Source organism: Desmodus rotundus, chromosome 12 (assembly GCF_022682495.2).
Source record: "Desmodus rotundus isolate HL8 chromosome 12, HLdesRot8A.1, whole genome shotgun sequence".
Classification (NCBI taxonomy): Eukaryota; Metazoa; Chordata; class Mammalia; order Chiroptera; family Phyllostomidae; genus Desmodus; species Desmodus rotundus.
In genome coordinates this window covers 26,047,795-26,060,105 of record NC_071398.1, presented here as the reverse complement: position 1 = coordinate 26,060,105, position 12,311 = coordinate 26,047,795, and the positions used below count along the sequence as shown (strand labels likewise).

The window sequence follows — 12,311 nt, the reverse complement described above, 5'->3', positions numbered from 1 at the left end:
CCTGGATAAGAGCATGGGTCTTTTGAAAGTTGGTGGTCCATGCCTCAACAATGTAACAGAGGACAATAGGCAGTGACCTTACCGAGCCTTTCAACGTTGGTGGACTTTAGGCAGTAATCTGTGACAAATGACAGTTATGCTGTGTGGCTCATGGTGGCTGATGTTTCTCTGTGTTTTATACCCCAGATGCAGGCTAACTGGAGGACACATGATAGAAATATCCTAGACACAGGTGAATTGATGCTGAACTTTTACCTGGACAACTGCCTATCCCGCCATTCTCTCCCCAACCACTCTCTCCTCTCCCCTCCATGAGGAATTTCTTAGACATTTATCCTTACATATTTAAGAATAATTTTTAGAAAATCCTTTCATATAATTCCTCAAAATATACTTGTTGAAGACATTTTCATTTCTACCCACCCATCTAGCATACCCTACATTATTTATTGAGTTAGAGAGCAGAAATCTCTTCATCTCATGGAAAGCATCAGGTTGGTCTCACTCTTTTCAGCTTCAGGTTGATCTAAACCACTGTAGTAATTCCTTCCTTCCTGACCAGCAATTGTCCTAGGCATGGTCATGTAATCAAGATCTATACAATGAAACATGAGAAATCTGCTGGGAAGTTTCTTTCTCTTTGCTGATACAAACAATAGAGCCTTGAAAAGAGAAAGTCTTTTTGTTTCCCTGCCTTTCTGCTTGGGATGCAAGGCTGATGCTTGGAGCAATGGCAACCATTTTTTTCCTCATGAAGTAAAGGCTAAAAATAATCTTAAAGACACTAAACTTCACTCTGACCTTACTGATCTGCTAAACCAACTTCTTGTTATTGATATATTTAAGTGCCTTTATTATTTAAGCCTCTGTTAATTGGCATTTTGTTACTTGGAGCTGAATACATTCTAAATGACACCATTTGACAGTCTAGTTAGACTGTTAAACAAAAATTAACCCTTCTAATATCTGCCTTAAAAATCTGTGTGTATAGAGATGGTGGGAGCTTCATTCTTCTTACTGAGCAACTTTTTAAATAAAATGTTAGGAAGTCCCCAAATGCTAGATAAGTAACTTGGAATGCCCAGTTCCCGGATCAAGTTGATTAAGCAAGGCCTTTACCTCCCCTAAGCAGTCTATGGAATGCATTGCTGGGTTGTCATCACCCCAAATATTGCAGTTCTTACCTATTTCCCTCCCTTTTCCCCACCTTGGTCACACAGCAATGAGTCTTGACCACAGCTTGCTATGTTGAAATATACAAAAAGCAAGAAAAAAATTCTAGAATTCCCAGGTGTGAAGTAAGAAGAAAGCCCCAGGATGAAGTTGATTTCAAGGGAAAATGAGAGAAATAGAAACAGGAGCCAAATTCCCCATGGACATTACTAATTAAAAATGGCAGCTTAATCACACCATTTCCAATTAAGACTATACATAACATGATTTTTTTTTACTCGGGCCTTGCATCTGATAAGAAAATTAGAAATATAAATATAAATTTATCAGGGGACAAATTAAAAATACTACATGGAGGGTAGGGGTCATTGGGTCAGAGGAAGTAGTTGACCTGAGGTCTAAACATTTTGTAACTTTCCCAACTATAAAAAAGGCACATCTGCAAAAAGTGTTACATGCCTAATAATACCTAAGACTAAAACCTAAAATGCTTAAATGATCATCATCTCACAAGCAAGAGAATCTGGTGGAAAATCAGCTGGAGATCAGATGTTCCACACAGAGGAAAACTTCTGGAGACATGGCCACGGGCTCCCAAATACAGATGCAGGTCAACCACCAGAAAACAGGCCAACAGTCTATATCTCACGAAGTGGAATTCATTCCTTTGGTGAATGTACTGGCCTCTAAGGACTCACTCCTCTGTCTTGGAGTCTCAGAAAGCTGACTTTTCAAGCACAGAAAGGTCAGTGGATGTTTCCTTCTCTCGGATGTGGAATTGCATTACTAAGTCTCATGAGACTTGTTAAAAACTGGAATGTCAACATATTAACGCAAAATAATAAGTGACTGGCATAGGAACTTTAAAAAGTTCTCCCAGTTAATTTGGTCTCTTTATACAGTTCAGCGTCCAAGAGGCCAAATCTGTTTTACCTGTAAGTTTAATGAAATCAAAAGGCACTTGATTTGTAGAAGTATCAATGATATAACCTGATCCAGCCAATGCACTCTGAAATGGTCCTGCCAACTAAAGTCAACTGACTCTACTTCCTTCAACCATCTCCACGAGGGACACCCTTGCCAGGGGGACCACAATGTCCCCAATTGGTTGAAAATGCCCCTTTCACATGGACAGAGTCTGGATGTCCATTGCCAAAACTGCCTCCAAGATTTTTCTTTCTCTCTGCTTTTATGGTCAGCTTAAAATTCCCTTGGACCAACACATTTTTCAATTAGATATGTCTATTTATTCAACCAAATTGATGAGATATCTCATAGCCTGGAAGCCATCTCCTCTTTTCCAGTTGTTAAGACCCATTATGCATTGATTTTGGGGCTTAAATCTCAGAATAGAACCTTGTTATCCTCATTACCAGGCTCTTGGCCAATGTCCATAAGAGCTTCCAAGTTATTTCTATAAACCACACATTGGACCATGAATTCCACACTGGATCACCAACACATTACTAGCATGTTTTCATCCCTACCTGTTCATTCACTCATTCTTTCTTTCATTCCTTCATTCGTTTATTCAATGGCTATTCATTGGATAGGAACTATGTGCCAGGCCCTGTTCAAAGCACGAAGGATACAGCAGGAAACAAAGCAAACAAAACCCCTGTCCTTGTAGAGCTCATGTTGTAGCAGGAAAACACAAACACTAAACAAATATACACAATATGTCAGTTGGTGAGGATTAGTGTAGACAAAAATAAAGCAGGGAAAGTGGAATGATCTTTCTGGGGGTAGCTTATGCAATTTTTAAAATGTGGCATTGGAAGTCCTCATTAAAAATAAAACATTAAACATAAAGCAACAACTTGGGGAGGTGCACACACCATGAGGATATCTCAGGAAACAGCTTTCCAGGCATAGGGAGTAATGTGTGTGGCTGGAGCAAAGGAGACCAGGGAAGAGGAGCAGGAGATACGGGCAGAGAATTAATGGTGAGATGAATCAAGTAGGATCCATTCCTGTGTCTATCCAACACTGGATCCATGGACAAAGCTAAAACACACCACTGATGTATATGTTCCCTTCCCTCTGTTCCATGTAAACAGGTGAGCGTTCTGGTCCTTCAAATATTGTATTAGACAAATTAAGTCACAATCTGTCCCCACATTTACTCAACCAATGTTGTTGAGGTCCTACCATGTGTCAGCCCTTGGGTAGGCCTGAATGATACTATGATGGAGAAGAGTTGTAGTCTAATGGTGTAGACAAAACTCAAGCTACTATTCGATTTCAATGTAGACAGGGCTCTGAAAAGAAGAAGACTATTGGATGCTTCTAGATACACCACCAGGGGTAAATAGTCTAGTCTGATAAGTCAAAGGAAGGCTTTTTAGAACAGACATTGAAATGAAGACCCAAAGATGACAAGTTAACGAGAGAAAAGAAGAAAAGCAGCAAGGAAAGGGAACTGGTCTCAAATGAGGGCAATGTATGAGGAAAGACATGACACATCAACGAAACAGAAAGAACATGGTATGGAAGAAGGAGACCAAGAGCAGGGCAAAAACAGATTGGGCTGGACGACTCAGTGGGAGCCAGAGATGCAGGTGGGGGGCAGAACAATGTGTTTGGATTTTACAGGGTAATGGGAATACAAAAAAATGTTTGGGGTCATCTGTTCACTCCTTCAACAGATATTTGTTTAGGCTCTACAAGGTGCCAGAGGTCATGCTCAGCTCTAGAATATTCTGCTGTGTGGCACACAGCCCAGCAAGAAAAGCAAGGAAGTGGCATAAACCAGACAATTATGGAAGCCGCAGCCTTGCAGCTCTCCACCCTCTTAAATAACTATTGGTCAGTGGTACTATATTATCTACCAAAGTTACCTATTTATAAGGTTCTTCAAAAAGTGTTTATTTTTTCCATTTTGCAGCTAATAAGATTCAGAGAGGCTCAAGGAATTTCCAAAAACATGTAGACAGTATGTGATAGATTTAGGATTTGTGGCAAATTATTTCCAAACATACCCATCACAATAGAAACTTTCACACTTACTCTTTTTGGCTGAGTGACATAGACATCCCTCCCATCAAGTGGCAGGGACTACATTTCTTTCCCTTGAACCTGGGTGGGCCTGTGGTAGAAGGCATAGTCCATGATTCTAAGGAGTATAAGAAAAAATACACCTCCTATGGGTTTCTCCTTTACTAGTCACACAGAACACATCACTTATGATCATCAAATGTGGGTTTTCCCCCCCACCAAGTAATTCTCTGCAACACCAGCTGGTTTTCCTATAATTCAATCCAATTCTGACACTATCTACCTAGAGTTAACATCAGATCCCATAGGTTAAGAGCTCAGTCCCACGAAACTGTCCCTCCCCCCAACACACTTCAGATGCCAATTGCAAGTCCCAGGTTGTCACCTATACCTCTGACTGACTGGCTATATATCAAGATTCCCAGTTCCATATTTTACTAGAATGGCTCACAGAATTCAGGGAAATAGTTGTGCATTTACTGGCTTATTATATAAGAATATGACAAAGAATACAGACGAACATCCAAATGGAAGCAGTACATAGGGCAAGCATGTGGGAAGGGGTGCAGAGCTTCCTTGCCTTCTCGGGGCCTGCCACTCTCCAAGCACCTCCATGTATTTATGAGCCTGGAAACTCCCTGAACCCTGTACCTTTGGGATTTTTGTGGAGGCTTCATCATATAGACATGTTTGGTAATTAACTCAATGTCCAGACCTTCTCCCCTTCCTGGAAAACAGAGGATGGAGCTGCAAATCTGAGCTTCTGATCATGGCTCAGTGTTCCTGGTGACCATTCCCGATCTAGGAGCCCAGAAAGCACTGCCTCTTTAGAACGAAAGACACTCATATCACCTAGGAACTTCCAATGTATTTAGGTGCTCTGTGTTAGAAACCAGAGTCAAAGACCAAACACTGGAACAAAAGATGCTCCTGCTGTTCTTATCACTTAGGAAATTACACTTGTTTTAGGAGCTTTGTGCCATGAACTGGGTGCAGAAACCAATATACAGTCATCTATTGTATCACAAGTTTAGGTCAAAGAGAGACCTCCTATACAAGGGTGGTCCCATAAGGTTATAATGGAGCTGAAAAATTCCTATCACCTAGTGACATCATAACCAGCATAATATTAAGCACAACACATTACTCACATGTTTGTGGTGACGCTAGTGTAAACAAATCTATTGCACTGTCAGTCATATAAAAGGATAGCACAAATAATTGTGTACACTATATAATACTTGATAATAATATAAACAACTATTTTACTGGTTTATATATACTCAGGATACTATATGCCTTGTCATTATTTTAGAGTATACTCTTTCTACTTATAAAAATTTTACTGTAAAAACAGTAGCATTCTACTGTCAGGCTGTATGCCCTGTTAAGCTGATGGCAGCCTATTACATCTTGTGTTTACCTACTGCCTCTCTTGACTGCATCATTTTCTCTTGTGCTTCATTTAATCTTGTGTACAGTAACATGCTGCACAGGTTTGTAGCCTAGGAACAGTAGGCTATACCATACAGCCTACGTATGTAGTAAGCTATATCATCTAGGTATTTGATGTTCGCACAATGACGAAATTGCATAATGACATGTTTCTCATAATGTATCTCTGCCATTAATAGGCATGTGACTATATATTTTCTATTATTTCCCACAGGCGAAATCAGAGAAGCTTGCTTTTGGAACTCAGCTGTCATGCTGTGAGGAAGCTATTCAAAATGACCACAGAGAGGTGCTGTGAAGTGTTGGATGTTGTTATTATCAGCTAATTGTGCCAAGGAGTGCCACCTTGATTTCAGACTTTTGGCCTCCAAAATGATTTGAAAATACATTTTTGTTGTTTTAAACCACTCAATTTGTGATGATTTGTTACAAAAGCCTTATAAAACTAATATATCCTCTAATATGAGTGAATTCTGCTCCTTCACAAATTCCAGTTTAGCCTCAATCCATTTTTCCTGCTTTCTGGATAAAAAAATGATTAAAAAGCCCAGTTAGAACTAACCCCTCTTCCTGACAGCATCTAATCAAGAACAAAGCCTGGCTTCCTTGAACTCTCCCCAAAGTCACCTAGGAGAAGCACAAAAAAGTCTTTGTAACACCTTTTTCCTGAAACACTCTACAATCTCTATGGTGTGCATTCTCCTTTGTTACAACAAATCAATGGACCTAATTTTGTTTGACCAGAGGTCTATTCCTGGTGGTCTTTCATTGCAGGGCATCAACAATATGAATTGGTACAACTACTTTGAAAACTATTTGGCAATATCTACCAAAATTGAAAATATGCATGCCCAGTGAACCCAAACTTTTAATCCTAGGTAAACCCAGCAGAAATATACCTATATGCACCAAACAAAATGTACAAAAATGTTTATAGTGTCATTATTCATAATAGGGAAAAGACTGGAAACAACCCAAAGTCTATTAATAGTAGAATAAATAAGTAAATTATGATATATTGTCATTGTAGAACTCTATTCACAATGAAAGGGAATTAATTACTGTTACACTGGACTATATAGATAAATTTCCCAAAAATTGAGTTTAATAAAAGCAGGCACAAAAATTATATACTCTGATTTTAATTATATTAGGTTTGAAAAGAGACAAGATTAATTGAGAGGTAGAAGTCAGTAGTGGTTACCTGGAGGAGACATGTAAGGTGGCTGCTGGGAAGCCGGTATTGGTTTTGTTTATTTTAATCTGAGTGGCAGCAATATCAGTGTGTTTAATTTATAATAATCCATCAAGCTGTATACTTATGAATTATGCTATTGTCAGGGTGTATTTTAATTTCAATTAGTAAGATTAGTTTTAAAATTACTTTTTCACAATATATTTGGTATTATTTATAACTTGAGATAAACTGAATTATTATATAATGTTTTCACTTAACAGACTTTATTCAGTGTCTACTATGTGTCAATCACCACAAAGATACAAGAGTTAATATGTAGTGCATGGCCCTCCCCTTGTGGATCTTTTCTTTATAATCAAATGGGGGACAGTAGATAAAAATAAATGCACAGCAGAAGAGGCAGAAAGGGAAAAAAGAAAAATAATAGAAATTCTTAGAGGAAGCCTCAGCATTGTGTGAGTTTATGTATATTACATGTGAAAGGAAATATTCAAATGATCTATTTGACTATCAAAAACAGATATGCTGAAACACATTCCTTGATAACTAACAAATAGCAATGTGCTTCATAAAATGTTGATGTGGTTATATGTAATATATCCTCATTTCAAATTTTATTGCTAAATTATTTAACAGTTTAAAACTATGTGTATAGATCACAATTTTGTCAAAGTTGCAAAAAGTTGTTTCTATTAAAAAATTAATTTCTTTGAATAATTTTTTCATCTTTGGTTTTTAGAATATTAAATATAAATACCAGGGTATAGGGAAGAGTTATGTTCTATGCTTCTATGTTAACCACATCATTCACCCATTTAGAGATCTCCATCTACTCTTCTGTGGCACACTTCCTTATGCACTGGAGTCTGGCTGACCTAGACTCACATTACAACTCCACCATAGCTATGTGCTAAGCTAGTCAGAGAATTGGAAAGAAAAATCACCACAGAATTTTAGTTCAACTGTCAAGAGCTCCTGATCCAGAAACCAATGTCTCATTTTAAACCTCAGCTCTACCACCTATTGTCTGTTTCCCAGTTTTGTCCTCTGCAACTGGAGATAATACAAATAGCAACCTCTTTATAGGGGTATGGCATTAAATGGGGAAAAATGTATGAAAAGCATAGCATAGCATTGTGCATTCTTTCCCTATTCCATGCAACTTTCCACCATCTGAAATCACACCTCCTTCTCTCACTCCCGAGCCTCAATCCATGCCATCTAGAGGCAAGCAAATTCTTCTATTGCACATCTCAATGGAAGCATTGAGTGTGTTAGTCAAGCATCATTCAGTTGCAATTAACAGAACTCTTAACACAATTAGAGCAAAAAGGGTATTTAGTGGCTCTTGTAACTGTAAAATCTGGGGGAAAGGCAGGATTGAGGGACTTCACATGCCAACAGGATACTATCTCTCTAATTCTATGTCTGTCTGTCTGTCTCTGTATTTGTGTGTGCCTCATTTTTAAACCTCATTTCCCTGCACACTCTCTCCATGTTGTATCAAAGATGGCCATTCCCAACTCTAGGCTTACCTGTTTACCAATGCCAGAAGGGAAAAAGTGTTTCTCTTTCCAATAGTTTCATTAAAAGTCTCAGGAGTGTCTCTCATTGTACCAAAGTGGGTCACATGCCTGTGCTTCAACCAATCATTGTGACAAGGGGCACAGAATAATCCCTACAGCTGAGATTGTGAATTCAATGTCACCTAATAACACAAATAAAAATTAGAGCAGAAGTGGTTCCCGAAGGGAAACTGAAATTACCACACTGCCTACACCAGGTGACTATGCCCAAGAAACAGTTAACATTCTATGGTCCATCCCCCCAAATCATTCCTGTAATAGGAAGGTTTCAAGGGTTCACACTGATTAAGTAGAATCACAGAATGTAGACAAGCAGAGCTGAGAAGTCATTATGTACAATACTGTCCTCTTACAGATTTAAAAAAAAAAAGAGTCTCAGAGAGGGGAAAGGACTCACTTGAGGCCACACAGTTGATAAGTGACAAAGGCAGGAGAAAACCAAAATCTCTGGGTTCCAGGTACAGTGTACCATTTTCTCATGTTTTTCTCCCCCCATTCAAATGTTTGTGGCTAATATTTGCCTGCATTGTCTCTTTTAGAAGAGGCTATCATAATATGAGCAGAGGCTATAGGTGATGCTTAATAGCAACATAAAGTTGAATAATCCCTGTATACCCTCTACCAAAGATGAAGAACATCCTATATAATACACACCCCTCAATGCCCAGTATAAAGCATTCATAGATTTCACCAAGGACTGTGACAACGGAGATGTGAGACTTCAGTGAAGTTCTTTGGTTACTATCCTAATAGAGGAGCAAGATTATTTGCTTTTGTGAGCATCATGAGGGTAGAAAAGAGGGATTCTTTGAACTTTTCATTCTCTCCCCTAGCTGGTCAATGGTATCATAAAGGCCCTCTGAAATAGAAAGGGACTTCAATTTTTTATCTGGTTGTGCTTTGAATGAGATGGATTTCAGGCAACCTTGGAGGCAGACCTTATTCACATTTAACTTATATGAATTTAACCACATATACTCAACAGAGAGAGAGAAAAAAAATGAAGCAGTATGGATGATTCTGCAGTTTTTCACTAAATGAATACCTGGCTCCAGATTGACTGTGAGAGGGGAGGTATAAATCTGTAAGCAAAGCCCGTATCTGGAGCTCAACCAGAGACAACACAATTGGATTTAATGCTGGCAGAAAAGCTGGCTGGGTTGGACTTATCAAGAAATATGATGGCTAATCTCTCGAAGAATTTGGAGATAATTTGGGGTATACAAGGTATTCACCTTAAGTGCTGACATTGAAAGCTTTAACTGAGATGTGACAGCATGATATAAAATGGACAGCTCAGAAAATGTTACAAGCAACAATAACGAGTTGATAATAACAATGGCTAATACTTTATAGCACTGTTCTACGTATTTTTACCTCTGTTAGCTGATTTAATCCTTAAAAAACAACCCTAGTAAGTAGGAAGGCAGATACTTTTATGATCCCCAGATTATAGAAGAAGGAAATAATACCTGCCCAAGGTCACACAGCTAACAAGTGGCAGGAATCAGGGTCATAAGACATAAATATGTGTTTTGTTCTCATTGCTTCAAGTTAGGTTTCTTTTGCAAGCTCAGAAAAGTAGCCATGTCTTCGTATCACATTGCCTTGAGTGTGTTTTTGTGGGCCAGAACCAGAAGTAGGCTTGCCAGACAGAGAAAATAACCTTCTTCCTGGCTATTCTTTTCCCAAAAGTCTTTCCTCTCTCAGGGATGTTGAGTGGGTTATACTGTACAGAAAGAAGAAGAGAAAGTTGCTGGGACTTCTACAATTAATTTGAATTGAGGATAAGTGAATTTTTATTCAACAAGACGACAAGAACAAGGTTTTTTGGGGTTCCCACAAAGGCGGGTCCATGTCGGGTGGTTGTCAGTGTCTGGGCTAGTAGTTGAACAGTAGGAGCTTTAGCACTAAAAATCACAGTTCCAGGCCCAAACTTGGTGCAGAAGCCCCAGGATTTCACCTTCAAGTGAACACCAGGGCTGGGACAATGAGCCTCTAAGTGGCAATCTGTGTAGGCCAAAGAGAAATGGACCTTTCCCCAAAAATGCTGCCCTGCAAAGACATCCTGAGCTTTTGTATGACCCTGTGGGATAGGTTTGAAAGTAGAAGTAGCTCAGGTAAGGACAAAAATTGAATTTTCTGCTATGGTACAGTAAACTTGACTTAAGGAACTAAAAGAATGTGACATCCTGTGCCCCACAGTGTTGTGTATCTTTGCTACTAGATAGGAGCAAACTTCTGCGAGAAGGGACTAGAGTTGACCTTGGTAAGAAAACAGTGGAGTAGAGGGGGGAGGGAGGTGGGTTCACCTGGGGTGGGGTGGAGGGATGGGGAGAAAAGGCATACAACTGTAATTGAATAACAATAAAAAAATATAAAAAATAAAAAATAAAAAAAATAAAAAAATAAAAAAGAAAACAGTGGAGTAAAGGTCCTGGGAAGGTGAAAGAGGTGATGAAACAAATCAGGCCTCCTCATAGATAACATTCCTGAACAAGGCAAGATAAGGGAGCAAACATATATCCTTAGCTGACCAGAGATGGGGGAAAAAAAAGATGTCACTGTGGGTGGCCTCCACAGAGGTGATGGGCAGGGAGGGAGGAAGGGGAAACTTAGAGGAAAGTGCTTTAAGGGTGTATAAGTAGCATGCTACTTTAAATTGGCCAGCTTGGTGTGGCTTTTTTCCCCATCACTAGTGGACTGACAGAAAATATAGGACTAAGCACTGCCTTTGAACCTGAGGTGTCTTTTTTGTAGCTTCACCAGTCAAGCAACAGTGCTAGAGCATAAGTACTTGTTATAACTGGGGCTCTTCAGTTCTTAACTGAAGTGCTCCTTTAAAAACAAGGCATGTTTTTTAAAAAAAGGAAGGAAGGAAAGGAAGGAGGGAGGGAGGGAGGAAGGGAGAAAGAAAGGAAGGAAGGGAGGAAGGAAGGAAGGGAGGGAGGGAGGGAGGGAGGGAGGGAGGGAAAGGAAAGGAATAAAGACCAAAATAATGGGCAGAAGGGGATGCTGTGCACTTTCACTCTCCCTGGAAGTAAAGGCAAGCCCTCAGGCGGAGGAGTGCACTGCAGTGTGGCCCTGAGCGCCAGGTCCTCTGTGAAACCCTGAGAGGATTAACAGGCTTGGTTCTGTTTCCATGATGAAATCATAAGAGTAAAAGAGTGTGAAGACTTTTTAAAAATAATCTAGCTAAATGTGCTACTCTTCCTGAGTTGCTAATGGAACTATTCCACTGGCCACAACATGAATTTAGCACAGCTGTCACAAATATTTGGAAACAAGAATATCCCTCTATTGATGAGGATGTTCCTGTGCTTAAAGAGCAGGGCTTCTTAGAGACAAAGGGTGATGCTATGGGAACAGTAAGTAATCTGGTCACAGCAAGGGAAAGATCAGCAGAAAACCAGGCAGATCTCTTTACAGGAAGCAGCAGATGCAAGACCGAGCTGGCCTTTGACGGTCATGCTCATTCCAAATCCTTTTCTTAGGGGTTGTCTTGCCTGTGGAGTACAGACTATCAAAGTATAAGTTTCAAAAAGTTAAAAACATAATTCTCATATAAACAATGAGCACATGCTGCCCTGACCGGTGTGGTTCAGTTTGCTGGGTGTCATCCCACAAAGCTAAAGGTCGCCAGTTCAATTCCCAGTCAGGGCACATGCCTGGGTTGTGGGTTCAGTCCCCACTTGGGGCATGTGCTGGAGGCAGCCAATCGATGTTTCTCTCTTACATCAGTGTTTCTCTGCCTCTCTTTCTCCCTCCCTTCCCTTCTCTCTAAAAATAAATAAATAAAATCTGAAAAAGAAAACAACAATGAGCACATGCCAAAATTTTATTTAACTTATCAATGAGAAAACCAGCAGGATGACAAAGTTGGCTACAATAATCAATACAGA

At 39.5% G+C, this 12,311-nt stretch overlaps 1 non-coding gene across 1 annotated transcript; it reads left to right on the top strand.

The window, feature by feature from the left end:
- Positions 1–11,132: 11,132 nt before the first annotated feature.
- On the top strand, positions 11,133–11,268 carry LOC112300886 (small nucleolar RNA SNORA50). Its single transcript, XR_002974433.2, has one exon. It is a non-coding gene; the product is annotated as a small nucleolar RNA SNORA50 (small nucleolar RNA).
- Positions 11,269–12,311: the final 1,043 nt, after the last annotated feature.